At 38.3% G+C, this 24,384-nt stretch overlaps 1 protein-coding gene across 1 annotated transcript in view; it reads right to left on the bottom strand.

The window, feature by feature from the left end:
- The window catches only part of TSC22D1 (TSC22 domain family member 1), a 117,921-nt gene that overhangs the window by 61,906 nt on the left and 31,631 nt on the right, over positions 1 to 24,384 (bottom strand). The gene's annotated exons all lie outside the window — the stretch shown is intronic.

Raw genomic sequence — 24,384 nt, 5'->3', positions numbered from 1 at the left:
GAAAATAGGCAGAAAATATGAACAGGTAGTTCAAGGAAACAAAAACATATGAAAAGAAGCTTAAAGTCACTCACAAGAAATATGTAAATCAAAACTGCTCTGAGGAGTTCCCACTGTGGCCCAGTGGAAACGAATCCCACTAGTATCCACAAGGACGCAGGTTCAATCCCTGGCCTTGCTCAGTGGGTTAAGGATCCAGGGTTGCCATGGTCTGTGGTGTAGGACACAGACAAGGCTCAGATCTGGCATTACTTGTGGCTGTGGCGGGGGCCAGCAGCTGCAGCTCCAACTTGACCCCTAACCTGGGAACTTCCACATACTGCAGGTATGGCCCTAAAAAAAAACCAAACAACAACAAAACAAAAACAAACAAATAAACTGCTCTGAGATACAATGTTCACCTAACGGATAGGCAAAAAATCTATAAATTCAAAAATATACTCTAATGACAAAGCAATAAAGAAATACGTATTCTCATCCATTGCTAGTAGAAGTATAAATTGGTAAGATGGCCACTTGACAATATTCCTCGAAATTACAAAATGATATCCTCTGACCCCGAAATTCTATTTCTGGGAATTTATCTTATGAAAATACTTACACAGTTAAGAAATGAAACATATACATGGTTATTCATTACAGTATTAGTAAAAGATAAGAAACAACCTAAATATACATTAATTAGAAGCTGGCTGGATTTCCCATTGTGGCTCAGTGGTTAACGAATCCGACTAGGAACCATGAGGTTGTGGGTTCGACCCCTGGCCTTGCTCAGCGGGTTAAGGATCTGGCATTGCCATGCGCTGTGGTGTAGGTCACAGACGAGGCTCAGATCTGGCGTTGCTGTGGCTGTGGTGTAGGCTGGTGGCTACAGCTCTGATTCGACCCCTAGCCTGGGAACCTCCATATGCCGAGGGAGCAGCCCCAGAAAAGGCAAAAAGATTAAAAAAAAAAAAAAAGAAGCTGGGTAAGTGAAATATGGTATATCTATGTAGTGCAGTACTATACAATTATGTTAAAAAAGAGAGAGAAGGTAGTCTGTTTACCATACTAAAAAATGCAAAGGACAGAATAGTGTATACAGTGTGCTAGCTTTTGCATGAAATGTTTAAAAGTGAAAAAATAATATTGATTCTGAATTGGTTGAATATGCATATAGAATGTCTGAAAGAATAAAGAATTGCTTAATAGTGGCGGCTAGGGCTAGGGTTGGAGAGGTAGGTAGTGCTGGTGAATTTGCAACAGAGGTAAGAGCAACACTTTCCAATATGTACTGTTTTTATAATTTCTAAAAAGAAACGTCGGTTCAGATAAGCAGTAAGGAACTTCACAGAGGGAATGATAAGGATATTAACATGAACAAAACCCATAATTCAAATATACTATTTTGGAAAGTAGCTAAACATTTTTCATGTTGCCTTTTTTTTTTTTTTTTTGGCCTTTTTAGGGCAGCACCCTAAAAAGGTTCCCAGGATAGGAGTCCAATCAGAGCTGTAGCCACTGGCCTACACCACAGCTCACAGCAATGCCAGATCCTTAACCCACTGAGCAAGGCCAGGGATCGAACCTGCGTCTTCATGGATGCTAGTCGGGTTTGTCAACCACTGAGCCACAACAGGAACTGCCTTTCTATAATACTTTTTGAAATGGATGGTTGAAAGAGGAAAGGGAGTTGATTTTAATAAAACATATCCCATTTCCAAAAAGTAGTTTGTAAATGTTTTAGCTCATCTGTATTGTCCCTAGAGTGATGTGCTGCTTTATCTGCACAACTTCAGCACACATGCTATTAAAAAAAGTTTTCTGGTTGATAATTATTACTGTGCTTGGGGATTTGGGGACACTAGAAATTCATGCTGAATGAGAAGCACACCCTCTTCCCATTTCCCTTCCACCTGGAGGACCAACTTCAATTCTAATGACCCCACTTAAAAAAAAAAAAAAAAAAAAACCTCTCTTAATAAATAGAGTTCCTGAAAACTTGAGATCCAGGCTCCAAAAAAGTATCTGGGTAGAATGGCTAATGGAAACTAGCCATAGGGTAGCCAGAGGCCAGAAAAGAAACCCAGGACATCTCAACAGATCAGACACACCCAAGCCATCTTTAAAACATACCCAGTGACTGTGTTACCCCAGTAAAGAAATATTCTTCCTTACTAATAATGAAAAAGCAGTAATACTACAAATGAAATATGATTGGATTTACGTTTGTTAAAGGTGGTAAAATGTAAAGCACTCTATCGAAATTCCACTAAGTAGATGGAGGGGCAAGAGAAAAGCAGAAGATTAAGAGTTACAAACTGTTACCTGTACAAAATAAATAAGCCACGCAGATATACAGTAGAGTACAGCACAGGGAGGATAGCCAGTATTCTATAATAAATATAAATGGAATATCATGCATAAAAATATTGAATCGCTAAGTTATAGACCTGAAATATAAACCTGCAAATCACTATACTTCAATTAAAAAAAAAATTCATGGAGTTCCCATTGTGGCTCAGCGGGTTAAGAACCCAACAATATCCATGAGGATGTGGGTTCAATCCCTAGCTTCAATCAGTGGGTTAAGGATCTGGTGCTGCCACAGGCTGTGACATATGTTGCAGATTCGGCTCAGATGCCCTGTGCTGTGGCTTAGCGTAGGCCAGCAGCTGCAGCTCCAATTTGACCCCTAACCCAGGAACTTCCACATGCAGCAGGTGCAGCCCTAAAAAGAAAAAGAATAAGAATTAAAAAAATAATAATAATTTAAAAATCCACTCAGTAGAAAAGATGAGATTGAGGCACTTGCACCCTCTTCCCTCAAAGAGAGGATTTTAAAGGTCAAGATTTGCCTGAATTATTCCCTTCCTTTCCTCTCCTACTTGGGGAAACAGCAATACCATTAACAGGAGCTTCTCAAAAAAGAAAATGAAACATTTTGGCGAAAGTTGGTTGATGACCACTAAGATGAAGAGGGGAAGGGTTAGCAGTTCCCCCGCCCAAGACCAACCCCGGGGTTAGTCACTCCTTCTTGCTGCTGATCTCTTAGCTCTAAAATGAGCCAACAATCTAAAAACGCAACCAAGAGTGACAGTTGTCTGCTCCACCACGCTCCCTCCCGTCAGGGATCCGTGACATGTTTATAACCCACGTATACACGTGCGTGTTCATGTGTTTGTGTGCTTACACCAATCTACGTATATGTATGAGACATATATATAATTAGATCCAGATTGTGTGTAAAATACACACAAACACACCTTTTAGCCATTAGAGGTAACAACTGAAATGGAAGCTAATTTTTAAAACTTAACTCATCCTGCGCTATAGCCATTTCACAAACGAGTATTTTTATTTTGTTACATGGTGTGTGTGCTTACCTATGACCACTACATTCAAAAAATAGGAGAGCAATGGTAATGTCATTGTTACCATTTAAAAAAATATTAAATTATTACCTACTCACTAAAATATTAAGTAAAAACCGGAGAAAATCAACAATGAGCATAAATTACAATTCTTCCCAGAAGAGTTTAGTATCCCCTACAGTTTCTAAGCCACATTAATAACAGAAAGCAAGCATTACACTTCACACTGAAAATGTATGGGAACATTAAAATCTATTTTAAACATGCAACATCTATCAAAACCTGAGGGTTCTAGAGCATTTTCCAGCGATGCTGTTATTTTCTTTAAACATCTACAAATTAAATCGATCTCAAGAATATGTCAGCCTGTTTAAAAATAGTTGTGGCAAAAAAAGAAGTTAAAAATCCCAGAAGAAAATGAATATGCTGCTTCAAAGTGGAGGTAAACAAATTATATGTTAATTCACAGAGAGTATTTCTAATTAAACAAAGTGTCTCCTCCCCTCAAAAAGGGCAAAGTTAAAATTAGATTGCTTATTTTATTCATGGACGGTCCTAATTATAGCATCTAGCTATCAGAGTACATGGATATTACTTTCATCAAACTTTGTTTTAATATTTATCTAAGACTGTACAATGGTCTGATTCAGAAAAGAGTTCAAAAACCTTGGAAATGAGAAACTGAGGGAGTCATGGTAATGGAAAAACCATGAGCAGTTAAATAAGGCTGGAATTTATTTTAACTGACACGCAAATTATTTTATTGTTGAAGGACCATGAGAGAAAAAAATCCCAATAAATAAAACTATACTTTAAACCAATAAACTCCAAAACAGGGTATATAAACAGGGTATTTGGAGTAGAAAGAAAATACTTTACAATTTTAATCTTAGGAGTTCCCTTGTGGTGCAGCGAATTAAAGGTTGGGCATTGCCACTGCAGCGGCTCGGGTCCCTGGTCCTGAAACTTCCACATGCCACAGGAGTAGACAAAAAAAATTTTTTTTCCTCTTTTTACAGTCACACCTGCAGCATAGGGAAGTTCCTGGGCCAGGGGTCAAATTGGAGCTGCAGCTACGACCTACGACACAGCCATGGCAACTGCAGACCCTGAGCACGACCAGGACGAACCCCCGTCCCCACAGAGACAACACTGAGTCCTTAACAAGTGAAGCCACAACAGGAACTACTCCCCTCCAAAAATTTGTAATCTTAAAAAAATAGGAAAGACTCTGAGCGGTGCTGGTATTTAATATTCAAACTGACACTGGCACCCACCCTCTATCCCTTGGTCAGATGGTCTCATCAACTACAGTGTTCAACTTATGTTCCATTAAGATTTCCTCAGTGGTAGTTCCACAAAGAAACAGGAATTTTCAGTAGGAATTTTACCAAGTTACTTTCATAAATTTTACTGAAGTTTATGGGCATCGGATTAAGTGAGTTATGTTATATTGCCTTAACTAAATAACTCACACCCAATAGAGAAATGGCTTTAAAATATTCCTAGAAAGGAATATAAGGATGAGGATATTAATAATGCAAACACAAGCCAATAAAAGGAAAATGGCAGAGCTGAACACCCTTTTAACCACGATAACTGATACACACAGATGCCAATCAGACCTATGAAAAAAGAACCCCACAAAATCATCCAGAATTCATCTGAAAGATAGATTTATGTCCACTACCAAAACAATCATAGTCCTAAATACATACTATCCTCTGATCATTAATGAGAATATGAAGCTATCACTATTAGCAAGATACCTAAAAATTAAATATCCAGACTGTAAAGACAAATATTTACTTTTTTTTTTTTTTTTTGGTCTTTTTGCCATTTCTAGGGCTGCTCCCATGGCATATGGAGGTTCCCAGGCTAGGGGTCAAATCGGAGCTGTAACTGCCAGCCTACACCACAGCCACAGCAACTAGGGATCCCATCCACATCTGTGACCTACACCACACACCACAGCTCACGGCAATGCCAGATCCTTAACCCACTGAGCAAGGACAGGGATCGAACCCCCAACCTCATGGTTCCTAGTCAGATTTGTTCACCACTGAGCCATGACGGGAACTCCGACAAATGCTTACATTTTTTTAAAGCCATGCAATGCAATCAATACTCAATCCAGTTTTTCAACATTTTCCAACACCTACTAAGTATTCCTAACAATAACAAATAGTTACATAAGGAAATACTTCGCCCTTCCAATGGTAAAAATGGGTACATGATTTTAAAAAAACATATAGTGACGAAATACAATCCTTAATCAATACATATTATCAGAAGGAAAGGAAAGACTGCATAGTGTTTGAAGAAAGAACAAACTACATGGTCCAAGAGATTGGATATAAGATAAAAAGAAGACACACTTCTTCCACATCTCAGCTTATGGTATTTGCTAGATGGTTTCTGAAATTAAACACGCTGCCTTTGTGTATGTGAAGAACTAAAGAAAAGTTTTACTGAGGAAGATGCAATCCCAATAGCAAATTTCCTCTTTTATAAACGTTATGTGTAACTTTTGTTGGAGCAGCTGCTTTAACTAGAAAAGGGATTCTCAGATAAATCAGAGAAAAAGGGATTCTTAGCAATTCATGTGAATGTCACTCAATGAGTCATTCAGATACAGGCAAGTTATTGCAGCAAAAAAGTTGAAATAAGTGTGCACTAAATGCTCTAGGATTATCATCAGTGTGGTTAAATTTTATTAAAAAAAAAAAACTTTAAAGTAGAAGAATCATTAGGGTCTTTTTAATGAGATGAGGAATATCTAAAAATGCCTTTTCCTCTATTAAGCTTGCTAGCTCCCTACTGTAAAGAACTTAAAAGAACTATTGGATATAAAAGATGGGCTATGGGTTTTTCTTGTACGAAAAGAAAACACATTCAAAATTTGCTGAGATTTTCTGTGATAAAAGGTTAAGCTACCAAGCAGAATCTTCAAAACAAACACACTTGAACCTGTACCTTCAATGTAAAAGGAACAATTGTCACAGTTCGTGAGGGAACAACTGATTTTTGGAGTAACTTCTAAGGGAATTTAAAAACTGGAGGTTTCAAATCAGTCACAAAATCTTCCAGGAAAAGCACATTTTAGGAAGCATTTTAATAAGCATTTGATGCAGACATTTTTAATGAACGTGATAATACTGACTTTTAACTCTTGAAATGTGAAGACCATTCTCTGCTTTCGAAAGACTCTAATTTTCAAAATAAAGAAATGAAGTCCAATCTCAAGCCAAAAAAAAGTTTGTTTTTAAGAAGCCAAAAGTAATTAACTCCTATTAATTCGGACATACACATTGCCTCAAAATAAAACTCATCAGGACTTGAGCAAGAAAAAAGCTCTATACTTCAGTGTGTACTTTGCTCTACAAGAGGGACATCTTGCTACCAATTTGACGGGAATAAAATGTTTGTTGTCCAGCAACGTACTTTGGTATCACTCAATGTTCAGAATAAAAAATGTACTCTAAGCTCACAACTGCCACAAAGCTGTTCCACAGCATGTTGGGCAATTCAAGCAAGAAAAACAAAAAGAGCTATAATGTACATTATTTCAAAACAATGACTCACAGTTAATGAGCATTTGAAGTGATTGCAAAAGGCTGAAGTGATTAGTTTACTCCAACGACCACAATGCCAGGCTGCCAGGAGTGTTTATTATTCCAAATCTAGCACAGCAGACCCTCAGATTACAAAAAGGTCTTTTCAATAAGTTTTTTAAAAAACATTCAGTGTTAAATGGCAAACTGCGTTTTTCCAGCCTAAATTTCTCTAATACCAAAACATAAACTGAGTCAAGGCAAAAATTAAATCTGTGATGGAAGTGACCTTTGAACCGCCTCTAGGAATGGTGCTGAGAACCAGACAAACTGAAGGACGGAAAGAGAAATGCTGACAGTGGGGATTTTCCTCTAAGAAGCAAAAGTATCGGAGAAAAAGAAAGAGCCAGACAAACTAATAAAGATTCACTACACGGCACCCTCAATTTAAAAATTCTTGTTCTTAAACCCAAATTATCACTCAAAAATATCCCTTCCCAGAGATGATCACAAGTTGGCATGGTTGGGAACTTACAAGTCATCAGACCTGCACTTAAAGCCAAAACAAAAAACAAAAAAACTAGCTCGATTATTTTATTTCCAAATTTAAGAAGAAACCTTAACTTCTCGGTTTTGGAAGCCCTGAATAATGGAACCATGATTAGGTACCCATTATTTTCATGAAGTATGAGTCTAGAAATAAACTCTAGGATATTTTTCTTAAGTAACATCACCTGAGAAAGGCAGGAAGCTGGGAGAAAAATTAACAGTTCAAGTTAATTGAGCCTTTATAGAAAATTCTTTCAGTAATATTGTGAGCTTATCATTGATCACCTCCCTTCCTTTTTTTGTCCTTAGTAAAAGAAAAATAAAGGGGACATCTTAAGAGCTGATGAAATGAAGGGTATAAGCCACATACTGTGCTGCGCCCTGGCAAATGATAAACAAAAGCAAACAAGGTCCTTGGTATCTTGGGGGCTTTTTGCTACAGGGAGAAATGGCACACAAAACTGGAAAACTGGAAAACTGGAAGCACTGATCCAGCATGTACTGGGCACTATGAGAGCTAACAGGCTGGAGATGGAGCAAACCTATTCAAGAACCTCAGCGGTGTTCCTGCCTTAAGGCAGTGGCCACTGAGCTAAGGCCAACAGGATGAAGGAGAGACAGAAAAACAGTACAGAAGTGCCCAAAGGAGAGACTGAAGAGATGAAGAGGAACTCAGTCTTTCGGGGTTTCACAAATTCTGTTAAGGGTTTCTGTGTCTACCTGACCCATAGATTCTAACTAAGGGCGTTATCTTGAGAAGCATCACTCCGGCTGCACTGTGGAGAAGGAACTGGATTAGCACAAGGATGTACACAGGGAGACCAATGAGAACTGCTACAGTTCAAGGCAGGAAATGATAGACTGAGCCAGGACACTGACGACAGAGACACAGAACCAACAGGACTGGATGACAGACGGGGAAAGGAGCTGTAAGGAATACACACAGGCAAAGTGTCACCTAGGTTTGCAGCAGGCCAACTGGATGCATAGGGGGTGATGGTCACTAAAATGAGAAACGCTAAAGGAAGCCCGGACCTGAAGGAGCAAGATCATAATTTCCTAAAATGCGTTTGATGTGCCCTTGGGACACACGGAAGGAAGAAGATGCCAAGTAGGTTATTTGGTCTCTAAAGCTGGACCAGTATTATTGACCTTGAGTCATCGTAGGAAAGTAATTAATCCTACAGTCTGAATAGATACAAAGAATTGAGAGTGACCAAGGACCTGGGCTTAGACTCTTTAACATATAAAACATGGCCTGAGTAGAGAATTGATCTGCAAATCAGACCAAAGACCAGCCAGGAAGATCTGAGGCCATCAGAGGAGGGCGGATGCACAGACTCCCAACTGTCAAAGGGAGAATGCCACCAGCGGTGTTCAATGGCTGCTGAGAGATACGAATGATGAGGTAGGAAAATGGTATAATTTGCTGCCGTACGATTTGGTGGTAAGGTCACCGATCACCTCCACAGTGTTACTGCCATGAACTTAAGGGGCAGAAACAAGCCTGGAGTGGACTGAGAAGTGAGTGGCCCTGAAAGGGATGCAGAGAATGTTAGAAGGTTAAGTTTGGATACACAGAAGGGGGGGCAGTGCCAACAGTTAGAAATCTTCTACTTTTTTAAACTGGAGAGGCCAACATGTTTGTGTGCTTAAGATCTAGTTGAAAGGAGGAAACAGAAAAAGGAATAAAAAAAAAAATCTTTAAAAAGCATCTGAGAAAGCAGAGGGGCTCTGAGGCAGAGCACGGTGGAGGAGGAAAGGACGGTGCTGAAAAGGTAAGAGTTATGTTTGGCATCAGAATGAAGTCTTTCTCTCTAACGTAGGCAGAGAGGGTATCTGTTGAGAAAGCTGCACGTTAGTCAGTGTTAAGTGTATTCTAAGGTAATACAATTTTAGTTAAATAACAGAAACACTTTGGTGTTTGTTTCAGTGTCTGGCGCAGGGAAAAGTGCTTTATATATATTGGTTCACTTACTCCTCAAAAACAACCGTGTGCAGTGAGTAGGTCCTCATCCTTCACAGATGAGGAAACAGCTGCACACAGAGGTTAAGCGACTTGCCCAGGGTGAATGGCAGCGCTGGGTGTTCCAAACCAAACCCCGCCTCCACAGGCAATGTTCAATCAGAATGCTGTTCCATCTCCTGGCAGGCTTGAGACTGTCCCCAGAGCACCTTATTGTCACTCCAGATTGATGGTTTCTGGAACACGTTAAGATCCTAAGTCTCAACCTGCTAGGATGAAAGTTATGCTGACCTCACATTATCAAAGAATATAAGTTCATTTATGGGCTAGGCAAGGCAGCTTCAGAAATAAGCCTAGGCAGTGAGACTTCATAAACTGACCTCTGGAATCAATCACTAGTTCACACTACTAAGAATCCCAAAGGTTTTTTTCTTTTTCTTTCCATTTTTTAGTCCTTCATTGCTTATTTTCCAGGATGACAGTGATTATCCAATAGCACTGAAGCAGCACTGCAATTCACCTGTTTATGTGGGATCTCCCTCACCAGATTTGGGCATGTCAAAGGCTGCCTGTGTCTTCCTCATGGAAACAGTCGTTCAATGCCTACTGGGTGACAGCTACTCTGCCAGGTACTAAGAACCAATATACACAAGACAGACAAGGTCTCTGGTCTCAGGAAGTCAAGCAATAATTAAGTAATACTTGCTTTTTTTTTTTTTTTTGTCTTTTTGCCATTTCTTGGGCCGCTCCCGCGGCATATGGAGGTTCCCAGGCTAGGGGTCCAATCAGAGCTGTAGCCTCTGGCCTACGCCAGAGCCACAGCAACGCGGGATCCGAGCCGCGTCTGCAACCTACACCACAGCTCACGGTAACACCGGATCGTTAACCCACTGAGCAAGGGCAGGGACCGAACCCGCAACCTCATGGTTCCTAGTCGGATTCGTTAACCACTGCGCCATGACGGGAACTCCAATACTTGCTTTTAAACAGAGAAAAATACTAGGAAGGAATCAGTGTCAGACAAAATCAAGATGTAGACCTGGATGTTTAGACACAGTGACTAGAGAAGGCGTCTCTGAAAAGGGAAATATTTACGTTTCCTGGAACCTAAATGCAGAGGAAGGGGCATTCCAGGCACTGGGAATCCCCTAAGGTAGGGGATAAACAATTCAGAGATGAAGTGACATAAACCCAAGGTTGGCTGGAGAGCAGGAGCAAGGGGGGAAGCTGGAGGTGAGATCACAGGCCATGATTAAGAATTTGGATTTTATAGTTTTCCCAAAGAAAACCAATCGAAACAGATATGATTATGTTTATATTTTAACACCATAATAAATCCTATTCTATGAAGGACAGAGAAGTTAAGAGATAAACAAGTAGATAAGCAGTGAGGGCTACTGCAATAGTTCAGCCAAGACATGATGGAAGCCTAGAGGAGAGGTCGGTAGATGGAAAGGGTGAGAAGTCAGGCAGATTTGAGAGAGATGTACGAGGTGAACCTGAGCTTTGAAAAAGGAGCAAAGGCAATTCAAAGGTCAAAGTCTTTTCAAAAACTGGTTATTAGAATAAACATCCACATTGGGAACAAATATATTAATCTAAACATTGGCCTTATCTAAAGGCTGAAGAAGACACACAGATGGAAAATAAGCATCTGAAAAGATGCTTATCATGTCCTTACAGGATTGCACATTAAAACAAAGAGATACCATCATCTATTCAAAGTGGCTGCAATTCAAAACACTGACAAGACCAAATGCTGACAAGGCTGTAGAGCAACAGAAATTCTCATTGACTACTGGTAGGAAGGCAAAATAGTTCAGCCACTTGGGAATACAGTTTGGAGGTTTCTTACAAAACTAAGCATAGGCTTCTCATTGAAGATCCCGCCGTCACCCTAGTAGGTATTTTTCCCAAATGAGTTGAAAGCGTCCATCCTTAAAACACCTGCACACGAATGTCGATAGTAGCTTTCTTTATTTGTAAGTACCAAATACTGGAAGCTACCAAGATGTCCTTCAATAGGAAATGAACAAACTGTGACAGATCTAGACAGTAATAAACAGGCTGCAAGTCACAAAAAGGCAAGAACAAACCTTGTCTTCACGATGCTAAGTGAAAGAAACCGGCAGAGAAGGCTGTATACAGTATGACTCCAACTACACGATATTCTGGGAAAGGCAAAACTAGAGACAGCAAAAACATCGGTACTGCGAGGGACTGAGATGGTGAAGGATGAAAAAGGTAGGGCACAGAGCATTTCTAAGGGCCGTGAAAGCTTTTCTGTAAGCTGCCCTAATAGTGGATACAGGAAAGTATACGTTTACAAAACCCATAGCACTTTATGACACAAAGAGTGAGCCCTCATGTCAACTATGGACTTTAATGTATCAAAACTAATTCAGTGACAACAAAGGAACCAAACTAAGATGGTAGAAAGGGAAACGAGATGGGGAATTAACATAGAAACTCTTTGTACTTCCTGGTCAATTGTTCTGTAAACCTAAAAGGACTGTAGAAAATAATAATAATGACATTTTTAAAAGTCCCAAAACAATTGGACTAAGGAATAATGAACAGTTTATGGGGAGTAAGGAAGAGACTGCTCCATGGTTTTTGACACGAGAGGAACATCATGATTCTGCAGAGATGAAGTCTAGGAGGAAGGTAATCCGGTGTGGGATGTACTTCAATGAATCAAGACAGGAGCTTTGAGAAGGTGGCTGGGCAGGGAAAGTTAAAAAAAAAAAAAAAAAAAAAGTACGAAGCCATGGAAATGGATAAAATCATCTAAATGTAAAAGAAGAAGAGGTTCAAGGAAAAGCTCAAGGACTGAGCACTGAACTGCATTCCACAGTTGGATGAAAAGCTTAAGACCAGCTAGAGCAAGAAAAAAAAGTACAAGCTGGGAGAGAAACCACAAGTCCATGCTGTTAATGGGAGTCAAAAAAGGCCATGTGCGATGGTAGGGGTGTGCAACTACACTGAATTCTGCTGAGAGGTCAGACGGCACAGGTTAAGCATCCAGTGGATTTGGCAAAAGGGAGGAGCAGGGTGACCTGGACAAGAATAGTCACGGTGCTTATTAGAAGTGAAAGCCGTATTGGGATAGACGAGAAGTAAATGAAATTTGAGAAAGCGTATCAATAGGAGTAGACAGTTCCTGGTGATTAAAGTGAGTAGACTGCAGAAGTTAGCGGGTAAGGAAAGGGTTAAGGTGGCTTCCTTTTCTTAAGATGAAAATCGATAGCATAAATAGATGGTGATAGGAGTGACCCAGTATAGAGAGGGAGAGAAAATACTAAAACCACAAAGTCCTTGATAAGATACAAAGGATAGAGCCAGACTCTAAAGAACGAGAGAAAAGCCTTTGAAGAGGGTTACGGGGGTAGAAGTATTTTAATATCTCCAATGCCTGGGAGGTGCATGAAATGTAGTAAGTGGATGCTCAATAAAGTTAAATGAATAAAATTAAAGACCTGAAATGGTTTAGAGGGCTCCTATGAAGCACCACTATTTGCAAATGTTAGGACTCAAACTAAATTGAAAGCAAATTCAAGTATTTAAAATGCATACTGACTTCCAGCTTCCAATGCAACAAGAAAAGCTGTCACTCCGTGCACACAAGAAAAAGGCTCAAGTGAAAATCAACAACTCCTCTTAGCTCCATCAGAGAACTGAGGTCACAGGACAAGGTGTCACCCCGAACACTAAGAATCAGGAACACACAGAAAACCACAGCTTTCCAGAAGCAGAAACCACCGCTGGAGTCAGTAACAGGGAGAAAGACTTTAAGAGGACTGATTAACTGCTGAGACTGAGAACACAAACTCAAGAGATTCAAAGAGGGCCTCCCTCATTTTCATAAGTTTTAACCTTCAGAAGTCCCATCAGGGCCTCAGTCTAGAGAACAGAGAAAAAGCTGTTTGGAAGTAACATTTTGAAAGACACCCAAAGCAGCCATTGCTTCTCCCTGTCAAAGGCCTGCCCTCAAGGAAAACTATTTTACCAGAGGCTAACCAACATGGGGTGTAGCAAAGCCTAGCCAAATGGAGCAAGGGAAATGTGCAAATCAGGCAGGCCCTCTCTACCCTTCCTGTCCCATCTCAGTGTGTGTGTGTGAAAGCCCCCAGCACAGTCCACTAAAAGACCACCCCCATCACCGACACTTCACCACATCAGCAGGGAATTACAACTAAAACAAGGGCAAGACTGAGGTTCTAAAGGAGTCTCTAAAGAATTCCAACATAAAAGAGTAGGACTCCCCCCACACCCCACCCCTGCAAAAAAAAAGACACTAGAGGAGATGTTAGCCTCTGACAGACAGGCACAGCAAACAGCACACAGACAGACACCTAGCAAGACTAATGCAAAACCTCACACTATTGGCCGATCTGCCCCAAGCTCCTTTTGACCCAATACATCATGTCTAGGATTTCAACAAAAAATTACAAGGCAGGCTATTTAGCAAAATATGCAATCTAAATATGCAAAGCAAGCACCAGAACCATGTCCAGGTATGGAAGAGACTTCTGAATTCTAAGACTAACAATTTTAAATAACCACTAATATGCTAAAAGTGCTAATGGGAAAAAAAGATGACATGCAAGAACAAATGGGTAATATAAGCAAATATATGAAAACTCTATTATAGAATCAAAAGGAAATGCCAGAAATCAAAAATATAGTAACAGAAATGAAAAATGCATTTCATGAGCCACAGACTATACATGGCGTAAGAACCAGTGAGCTAAAAAAGATGTCAAAAGAAACTTCCTAAATTAAAGAGAAAAGGAAGGGGGGGGAAATAAAAAAAGAATATCCCAAAACTGTGGGACAGTTTAAATACACATAATGGGACTATCAGGAGAAGAAAGAAGAAGAAACAGAAGAATATTTGAAGAAATAACGGCTGAGACTTTTCCGAGATTTTTAACGGACATCAAACCACAGATCCAGGAAGCTCAGAGATCATGACACAGGGTAAATACCAAAATATCTACAATTAGGCATATAATATTCAAACTGGAGGCAATCAAAGACAAAGAACAAAATCTTGAGAGAAGCCAGGGGTAGGAGTAGCAGAGGGGAAACCTTACCTATAGAGGAATAAGAGTAGGTATTGCAGCAGACATTTCTTCAAAAAACATGCAAGCAAGAACAGAATCAAATGCTTACAAGTATTGAAAAGAAAAGGGAAAAAACTACTAATCCAGAATTTTGTATCTAGCAAAACTGTCCTTCAAAAGTGAAGGGAAACAACTCTCTCCAACAAAAATGGACGGAATTATGCCTTGAAAAAAATGCTAAATTAAGTTCTCCAGAGAAAAGACACATGATATAGGTCATGGGTCTATACAATTTCCTTCTGGAAGAGCATGAGAGAAGAAATAAAAAAGTAAAACAAAACCATTTCCTTTAAATTTTTAAGCGGAGCCAACAGTCCATTCAAAATGATGCCAATGGTATACTGGATGATTATAGCTCAGGGAAGGGTGACATAAAGGAAAGAACTGTTTGAGGGATGGGAGGGTGGAAGTTGGAATACTCAGCTATAAGATACCTACACTCATCATGAAGTGGCATAGTGTTTTCTGAAGGCAAAGGAGTTGCAAATGTATAATGCAAACTCTAGAGCAACAACTAAAAAAAAAAAAATCATTAGAAGTATAACTGTTATGCTAAGAAAGAAAATGGAATTATACATAATATCAGAGAAGACAGAAATAGTGTAAGGCCAAATAAATGTTAAAAGGACAAAGGCAATGAATAGAAAATTTACAAACAAGACAGATATAAATCTAACTATACCAATAGTGCTTTAAATGTTAATGGTTGAAACATATCAATTAAAAGACAGAGGCTATCAAAATGGATTTTTTAAAAAAGACCCAACTTTGGTTGTTCATAAAAAAAAAAAAAACCCACATTAAATATAAAGATACAGGTGGATTAAAGGGATGAGAAAGATATACCGGGATAAAATTAAAAGAAAAATTCATATGAACGTCAGGAAAACCTGACTTCAGAACAAGGACAAGTTATCAGGGACAAAGAGGGGCATCACCTAACAATGACAGGAGTCAGTTCTCTATGAAGACACAACAATCCTTAATATGTATTTGCTTAATTAACAAGAGGGCATCAATATATGTGAGCCAAAGAATGACAGGACTGAAATGAGAAACTGATGAATCCACTATTACACTGCAACACTACTCTACAGTACTCAACAGATCCAGGTAGCAAATCAGTGGAGACAGCTGCACTGAACAGCATCATCATCAACTGACATCCAAAACTGAGTCCAACAACAAAAACACACCTTCTCAAGCACACATGGAGATTTCACCAAGATTAAGGGCTATAAAACACACCACAGAATTTTAGAATAGAAAGCATACTAAGTGTGTTCTCAGACCACAATGGAATTAAACTAAAAATTAGCAATATACCAAATACTTACAGACAGATGGAAAACCCCAAAATGGTCAGAGATTTAAAAACACCCTTAAAAAAAACACTGGCTTGAAGTCTCAAGAAAGGAGTTCCCGTCGTGGCTCAGTGGTTAACGAATCCAACTAGGAACCATGAGGTTGCAGGTTCGATCCCCAGCCTCGCCCAGTGGGCAGCTGATCCGGCATTGCCATGAGCTGTGGTGCAGGTTGCAGATGAGGTTCGGATCTAATGTTGCTGTGACTCTGGTATAGGCCGGTGGCTACAGCTCCACTTAGACCCATAGCCTGGGAACTTCCATAAGCCGTGGGTGCGGCCCTAGAAAAGACAAAAAAAAAAAAAAGTCTCAAGAAAAAGGTTTAAATATTTCAAAATAAAGAAAGTGAAAATACAATATCAAAATTCTGGGACACAGCAAAAACAGTATTTAGAAAGAAGAGCAATATAAATCTAAAGCAAGTAGAAGAAAAATAAAAATCAGAGAAGTCGATGAAACTGAAAACAGTAAAATAGAGAAAAATCAACAAAATCAATCAGGTTATTTTAGCAATAAAATTGATACATCTCTAGGTCAGATAACATATAAAATGAAAGAAGACAAACAACTAACATCACAAAAGAGGAGCCATTACTACTGATCCCAGGGACATTAAAAGAACAATAAGGAATATTATGAACTCCATCTCTACAACTTTACTAACTTATATGAAATGAACCAATTCCTCAAAAGGTACTATCTACCAAAACTTACACAAGAAACAAACTGAAAAAGCTTATATCTATTAAGGAAAATGGATCAATAATTAATGACCTTCCCAAAGAGAAAGCAAAGCACAAAGCCCAGAAGGTTTCATGGGTGAATTCTACCAAATATTTAGTAAGATGACACCAACTCTCTACAATGTTTTTCATAAAGTAGAAATAAAGAGAACAATTCCTTACCATTCTACAAGGCAAGTCCAATATCAAAACTAGACAAAGACATTACAAGAAAAAAAAAAAATCACAGACCAATCTCTCATTAACCCTGATACAAAAAAACCTTGACAAAATATTAGCAAATTGAATCCAATAACATGCAAAAAGAATTAAACACCATGGCCAAGTTCCATTTAGTCCATATATGTGTGTGTGTGTATATATATATATATATATACATATATGTGGATAATATTCAAAACTCAATTATAAACATCAGCAGCTGTAGAAAAATCATATGATCATAGCAGCAAATGCAGAAAAAGCATTTGACAAAAGCCAACACCAATTCCTGATTTTAAAAACGCCAACAACACACAAAAAGCCTCTGAGAAATCAGAACTGGAGGGGAACTTCCTTAATGTGATAAAGAATTAGCTACAAAAACCTACAGCTAACATCATACTTAGTGGTGAGAAACGAGATGCTATCCACCTAATAATCATGAACAAAACAAGGAAGTCCCCCTTCTCACCATTCCTGTTCAACACTGTACTGGGAAGTCCTAGCCAATGCAATAAGCAAAGGAAATGAAAGGTATAAAAAACTGAAAAGAAAAACATAAAGCTGTCTTTGCAGATGAAAAGATTGTGTATGCTGAAAATCTCTAAAGCAAGGAAAAAACAAAACAAAAAAAACAAACTCCTGCAAATAATAAGCAGCTATACCAAGGTTGTAATATTCGGGTAAAGTCAATTGTTTTCCTATATACCAGCAATGAACAACTGGGATTAAAAGCACACCATCTGCATTAGCACAAAAAAATTAAATGGGGTAGAAATCTAACAAAATATATACAAGAGCTATGTGAGGAAAAAAACAAAAAATATCAATGAAAAATCAAAGATCTAAATAAATGGAGAGTAGTCACATTCATAGATATGAACACCGAATTTTGTTGGATATCAGCTTCTCCCAACTTCACCTTTAGATTCAATGCAATCCCAATCAAAATCCGAGCAAGTGATTTTGTGGACAAATGAATTCTAAAGTCCATATGAAAAGGCAAAAGACCTAGAATAGCAGTCACAATACTGAGGAACAAAGTCAGAGGACTGACACCCAATTTTAAAGCCAAAAAACTATAGTATTCAAGACAGTGTGGTATTAGCAAAAGACAGACCAGTAGAATGGAATAAAGAGCCCAAAAAACAGACCCAAATAAATACAGTCAACTGATCTGATCTTTCAAAAAGGACTGAAGAAAATTCAAAGGACAGTCTTTTCAAAAAACAGTGTTATAACAAATAAATATCCACATGCAAAAAAAAAAAGCCAATCTAAACATTGTCCTTATGGCTTTCACAAAAGTTAACTCAAAATGTGATCACAGGCCTAAATGTAAAACTCAACACTGTAAAACTTGCTGAACATAACAGGAGAAAATCTAGGTGGCCACAGGTTTGACAATGAGTTCTTAGATATAACACCAAAAGCACGATTCATTAAGGAAAAAATTGATGAAGTGGACTTCATTAAAATTTAAAACTTCTGCTCTGTAAGAGACACTGTTAAGAGAATAAAGACAAAACAGAGACTTGGAGAAAATACTTGCAAAACACTTAACTGTTGGGACTGGTATCCAAAATATACAAAGAACTTCTCAAAACTCAACAAAAGGAAAACAACCGATTTTTTTAAATGGGCAAAAAGATCTGGACACCTCACTAAAGAGGACATACAGATGGAAAATAATTATCATTAGAGAACTGCAAAGATCAAACTCTTAGATGCCACTATGACACCTAACAGAGGGGCCACAATCCAAAACACCAACACCGTCATGTGCTGGCAAGGATGTAGAACAGGAACCCTGGTGCACTGCTGCTGGGAAGGCAGAATGGTGCAGCCACTTTGGAAGACAGTTGGCTGGTTTCTTACAAAGCTACGCATAGGCTTATTGTAACATCCAGCAATGGCATTACTAGCTATCTTTCCAAATGAGCTAAAACCTTCTGTCCTCAAAAACCTACACACAGGGAGTTCCCATTGCGGCACAGCGGAAACGAATCCGACTAGGAACTATGAGGTTGCTGTTGGATCCCTGGCCTCACTCAGCAGGTTAAGGATCCAGAGTTGCTGTGAGCTGTGGTGCAGTGTAGGTCGCAGACATGGCTCAGATGCCACGTTGCTGTGGCTGTGGTATAGGCCGGCAGCTACAGCTCCGACTGGACCCCTAGCCTGGCAACCTCCATATGCCACGGGTGCACTGGAAGTGACAAAATGGCCTTCAAAGATGAATGGATAAAGAAACCTAGATGATGGACCTAGATGATGTTATAGGTGATAAAGAGAAATATGCTATCAAGTCAAAAAAGATACCATATATTTGCCAAGTGAAAGAAGCCAGTCTGAAAATGTTAAAGGCAACACTAGAGAGACAGAAAGAGACCTGCGATTGCCAGGAATGGAGAAAGCAGGGAAGATGAACATAGGTAGAACACCATGTGTAAGCTGGTCGAACTATTCTGCATGAGGCTGTAATTGTTATGATACATGACATTATGTATACGGCAAAACCCATAGGACTATGTGACATGAGTGGACCCTCATGTAGACTACGGATTTCAACTAATAACATGCACTGATTGTAATAAACACACCTTGCACGATGTCAACACTAGAGCAAACTATGGGAAGGGGGGAGGAACCCTGTACTTTCTGGTTAGTTTTTCTGTAAAACATAAATGACTCTTTAAAAGAGTCAATTTAAGAAAGACCTACTAAGTAAAATATCCTTTTTATCTATTTTAAACACTGAGATTCTACATGAAATTTTCCCGAGAATATGCATTCTTTTTGGCAAAGATGTTTGACAATCAATACTAGAATAAATTTTTTTAGATTTTGACAAACCATCTTTCAAATGCCATTTCTGTTGCTTATTGATTATGTGCCTGCCCTTGGGCAGGTTTTTGTAACTTCTGAGTATCAGCATCTTTGTGCGTAAAATAAAAAATTACCTTTCTCACAGGTCAACTGAACTAAATTAGATAAATATATGTAAAGCACCAAACAAAAGCTGCACAAAGTAGGCATGTATATGGTTGTTCCTTCTCCCTCACTCGTCCCAAAATTCTTTCTAACTCAGGTAAGGTAGGACATATCCTATTCTCAATCCAGACTTTCTGAGCTACTCATACCCTGAAGGTACGTGCAACCATTAAATAAACACCTTGTTTCTTACTGGGGCACGATTTAAAATTTTGGGGGGTAAGAAAGCCCACTATTGGCAACTGAAAACTCTGTTATACCAAGACAACGCTGCTATAGGAGTCTTTGCACTAGATTTCAAGAGGCAGCCTAAGATGGTTGTGTTAAGATTTCGGCCACACTCTCAGACTTCCAGGGCAGGCCACTTCTCCACCATCGCCAGCCATCTGGGGCATGTCTCAAACTTTTCCACTGAAGCCTTGCCTTTTGTTTCTATTTTTAGATGGAGTTACTGAACACAAGTTCATTTTCTTCTCAATGTCAGTCCCTTGTCAACAGTTTAGCTCCAGTGGGTCTGGTTCCCCTTAAATTACTAAGGACAACCTGAAAAATAACATTTTACATTACACAAGTCATTTAAATATAAAATCTCGAGTTACATGAATCAATTAAGCAATAATTGAAATAAAGATTGTGCTTTGCTTCCTCAAGGTCTTAGCTATTAACTTGAGTCAATTCTTCTCTTTTCCACTGAACTGTGCACATCAGCCTGTGCACAAACTAGCCTAATTTAAAAAAAAAAAAAAAAAAAGATTTTGCATGTCACTGTGTAACTCTTTTGTCCAAGAGCATCTCATAAAATGAAGCACCTGACTGAATAAATATATAAGGATAAACCAAGTGGTATGAGTATTACAGGGCCAAACACATGCTGGGCACACCTGTACTGCATTGGTTCAGTCACACATTAAGAAAAAATAATAAACTGAAGCATGTTCAGAGATCTACAAAAGTCTTAAGGATTTAAAAACCATGCTACATGAATAAGAGTAAGAAAATGGAGGTGTGCTCATTAACCTGTAAGGAAAAAAAAACCAAAACTTGCACTTGGAATTCAAAAAGCAAAATGGCCATCTTAAAATACCTGAAGGCTATCATATTTGAAGGGAGTCAGGCTTGCTCTATGTTGGCCAGATCCTGGACTAACATGATGAGCCACTGACAGACAGGTAAGCATAGATGTCTGAGCTTGCAGTCTAGAGACTTAAATCCTACGGGCTATTTATCAATTGTGTGATATTAGAAATATGTGCCATGCCTGGATATAATCTTACTATAAAATGAGGGCACTGACCTAATGTCTAAGGTAATTTTCAAATAAAAAATTACCTGGAAGCACAGTCTGGACCAACTTCTTCCTATCAGAACATCCTGAACATGGAATCGGCTACCTCACCGATAGCTGTGCCTCCTATCACTAGTTCACAGCAACATCATTTGCTCTACATAAAAGCAAAAGTGGAATAGGTAGCAAATTACTTTATGTAAGAGCCAGATGACCATTAGCTGGTGTTCTTATAAAACGGAATTTAGAAGAGAGGATGGAAGATTATTGTGTTTTCTACATTGCCATCCATTGAGTAAATTATACTAGGAGTTTAATTCTAGGGGGAAAGAAAATCCTAAATCATTTTTCTAGCTCATCTTTACTGAATATTGCATTTTCCTTTGTTTCCTAATAAACTAAATATTATGCTGACACTGGGTTCTTGGAACCTACTTAGTATACCTTAGAGACTAACAGTATAATTTTCTGGTCTGAATGACTTTACATACCAGCCAACAATATTATTTATTAACCTTTCATATAACAGGTTCCCCTGAGTTAACAGTGCAAGTAAATGTTTATAAAACTCAAATTAATTTCTCAAAGTTAAAATTACTCAGGACAGCTGTTTTCTAAATTCTAGCTATCACTTAAGCAAAACAGGCATACACAGCAAATGTGAAGCCAGGCAATAATCTAAAGGAATATGTACCCGACTTTCCACGTCAAGTCCGGTATGTTAAGAGTGCTCTAGGCCTAAGAAATACGAAACGAAACATGAATCATAAACACTGAGAACAAGGATAGGAGATGCCTTGGAAGCTCTGCACAGCAGGCCAAATACCAAAAAGGGGACGATGGCTGTGGATCTATGTTTCTGAATGCACTTCAAAGTCATACAAGACCAAATCTGTGCTTGATCCATTGCTCTCTTCTGGAAGATTTTTAAGAAAAATCATTTTCCTAATTCTACATTTGTCTGAAAATCCAAGCTATCTGTTGTAGTTCATCATCAGACATTACACTGAACACAGGTTGAACATTTTGCTACCTATGCCATACCTTACCTCTTGAGTAGAAATCCCTTTGATCATAATTCCTGAAAACTCCGAGGCACACTTCAAAGTTCTCTAACATTTTTACGGCAGTGATCAAATTACCTTAGTCCATTTACTGGAAAAAAACGTTAGACAGTGCCTATGTGCTTATTTTTGGAAACAGGAAACTTTCCCATTTTAGGACTAAGTGAGTTTTTTAAATGGGAAATTAAAATACCTGAATAAAAAAGAAAGCAAGAAACAGCTTAGGACATCTAAGCACTGACATTTTGCTCAACTGTTGGAATACAGCAAAATAAAATAAGATCTGTGCACATATTTACAAGAGGCTGTAAGGTCAGTACTTTGCAGTCACAATGCTTATGTGACATTTGCCTTGTTTTAAACAGAAGCTATTAAAAAAAAAAAAAAACTGTTTCCTCACTAAAGAACAAAACTGTATACTATAGCTAGCCCCATAAATTACAGTAAAACAATAAGCTTATGTTTTTATACCTCAAAGACATAGAGATAAATTATGTTCAACATTCTGTAATGTTTTTATTTTGATGCTATTGATGGTGTAGGGAAAAGTCTGTATAATGTAATTTAAAAAAAAATTTTTTTTTTTCCTTTTTAGGGCCACACCTGCGGCACATGGAAGTTCCCAGGCTAGGGGTCGAATCAGAGCTACAGCTGCCAGCCTATGCCACAGCCACAGCAACACGGGATCCAAGCCTTGTCTGCAACCTACACCACAGCTCACGGATCCCCAACCCACTGAGCAAGGCCAGGGATCGAACCAGCATCCTCATGGATCCTAATCAGTTCGTTAACCAATGAGCCATGAAGGGAACTCCAAAATTTAATTATTTAAAACACTCATTCCACCATTATTTTTATAATATGTTTGAAATCTCCAGTACAAGATTTTTATGTAACCCTCCCCACCCCACCCTTCTATACACCTATGGTTAAGGCTTAAATTTTGGGGTGGATTCAAATAAAATATAGTCTTCCATCTCCCATGGGAATATGTCTGTAAACCTTTCCATAGTTTTATCTCTAAAAACCAAATTTTGTCCACAGAATCTTTACTCATCTTTTCCAAACTTACCAGACTAAGCCAAGAATTTTAGCTCCTTTCCCACCCCTCCAAATTAGTAGCAATTCTAAATCGTAATTTCCTTTCATAATTCTTTTTTCAGAGTATAATTTCTTTAGGGAGCCGAATTACTTCATTTTAATCCACAAGTTGTCATTAATTAAACTTTTATTTCTTGTGTAGGACCCCATCGTGTTTATTTTTAATTTTAGGAGTCTGCTTCTTATGAGTTTTCTTTCAAATCAAAAGGGAAGTCCTCTGCTTCTAAGAGACTCTGCACAGAAAAGGCAAATTGTTCCAGTAGCTTTGATTAGGTTTATGTAGATAGAAAGATAAGAATCATTGGAACCAAATGGAATCCTTTTCCTTGTTGTCTTGATAAGGTTAAGAGCAAGACACTCTAAAGTCAAGATTTCTCCCACTACAATTATTTGTTCAAGGCAGAACATGAAAATATAAAATATTTTCTTCTCCTATTATGAGTTGGGTAGTTCTCCCATCGGCCATTATTTTCAAGTGACCTTTTTTCTGGGTAGAATAATGGTCTTTTGTATGCTATTTTGTAAGGTGTTATGTTTCTCAAAATCTCACTTTAAAAGATTTGACCATAGTATTCCTGATATTTATAATATCAAGAGTTTTAATGGTTTGCAAAATTGACATATAAAAATGGCACCTTAAAATTTTCAATTCTGGAAATAAAGCTAAGATAAAGCTAATCAGGAAAATGCAAAAATAGACTAAACAGATCACCTATTTCATACACTTGGCATTGCGTGACCCAATGAAGAATCATTTTAATGACCCAAATTCAACATTATAGAATTTTTTTTTCTCAAAAAATGGTTAAGGTAGACAAGAAGAGGATATATATTCAGCAATATTTAGAGGAAGACACATACAATTAAATACACTTAATACTGTTGTAGTTTTCATTTTCTACTCCTGAAACAAAAATAAGCCATTTATCAGTAAGTGCATTTTTTTCATGGAGAAGATATTTATTAGTTTTTCAAATGATCACATAATACAAATATTATACAAATAGTCATACTAGAAAAAAATAGCTTATATTAATATTCATAAATAAACACTGAAAAATATAGGATTGCATATTGTGACACG

The sequence above is a fragment of the Phacochoerus africanus genome, chromosome 13, assembly GCF_016906955.1.
Source record: "Phacochoerus africanus isolate WHEZ1 chromosome 13, ROS_Pafr_v1, whole genome shotgun sequence".
Taxonomy (NCBI): domain Eukaryota; kingdom Metazoa; phylum Chordata; class Mammalia; order Artiodactyla; family Suidae; genus Phacochoerus; species Phacochoerus africanus.
Note: the sequence above shows the minus strand (reverse complement) of the source record. Positions and strands in the feature narration are given on the sequence as shown.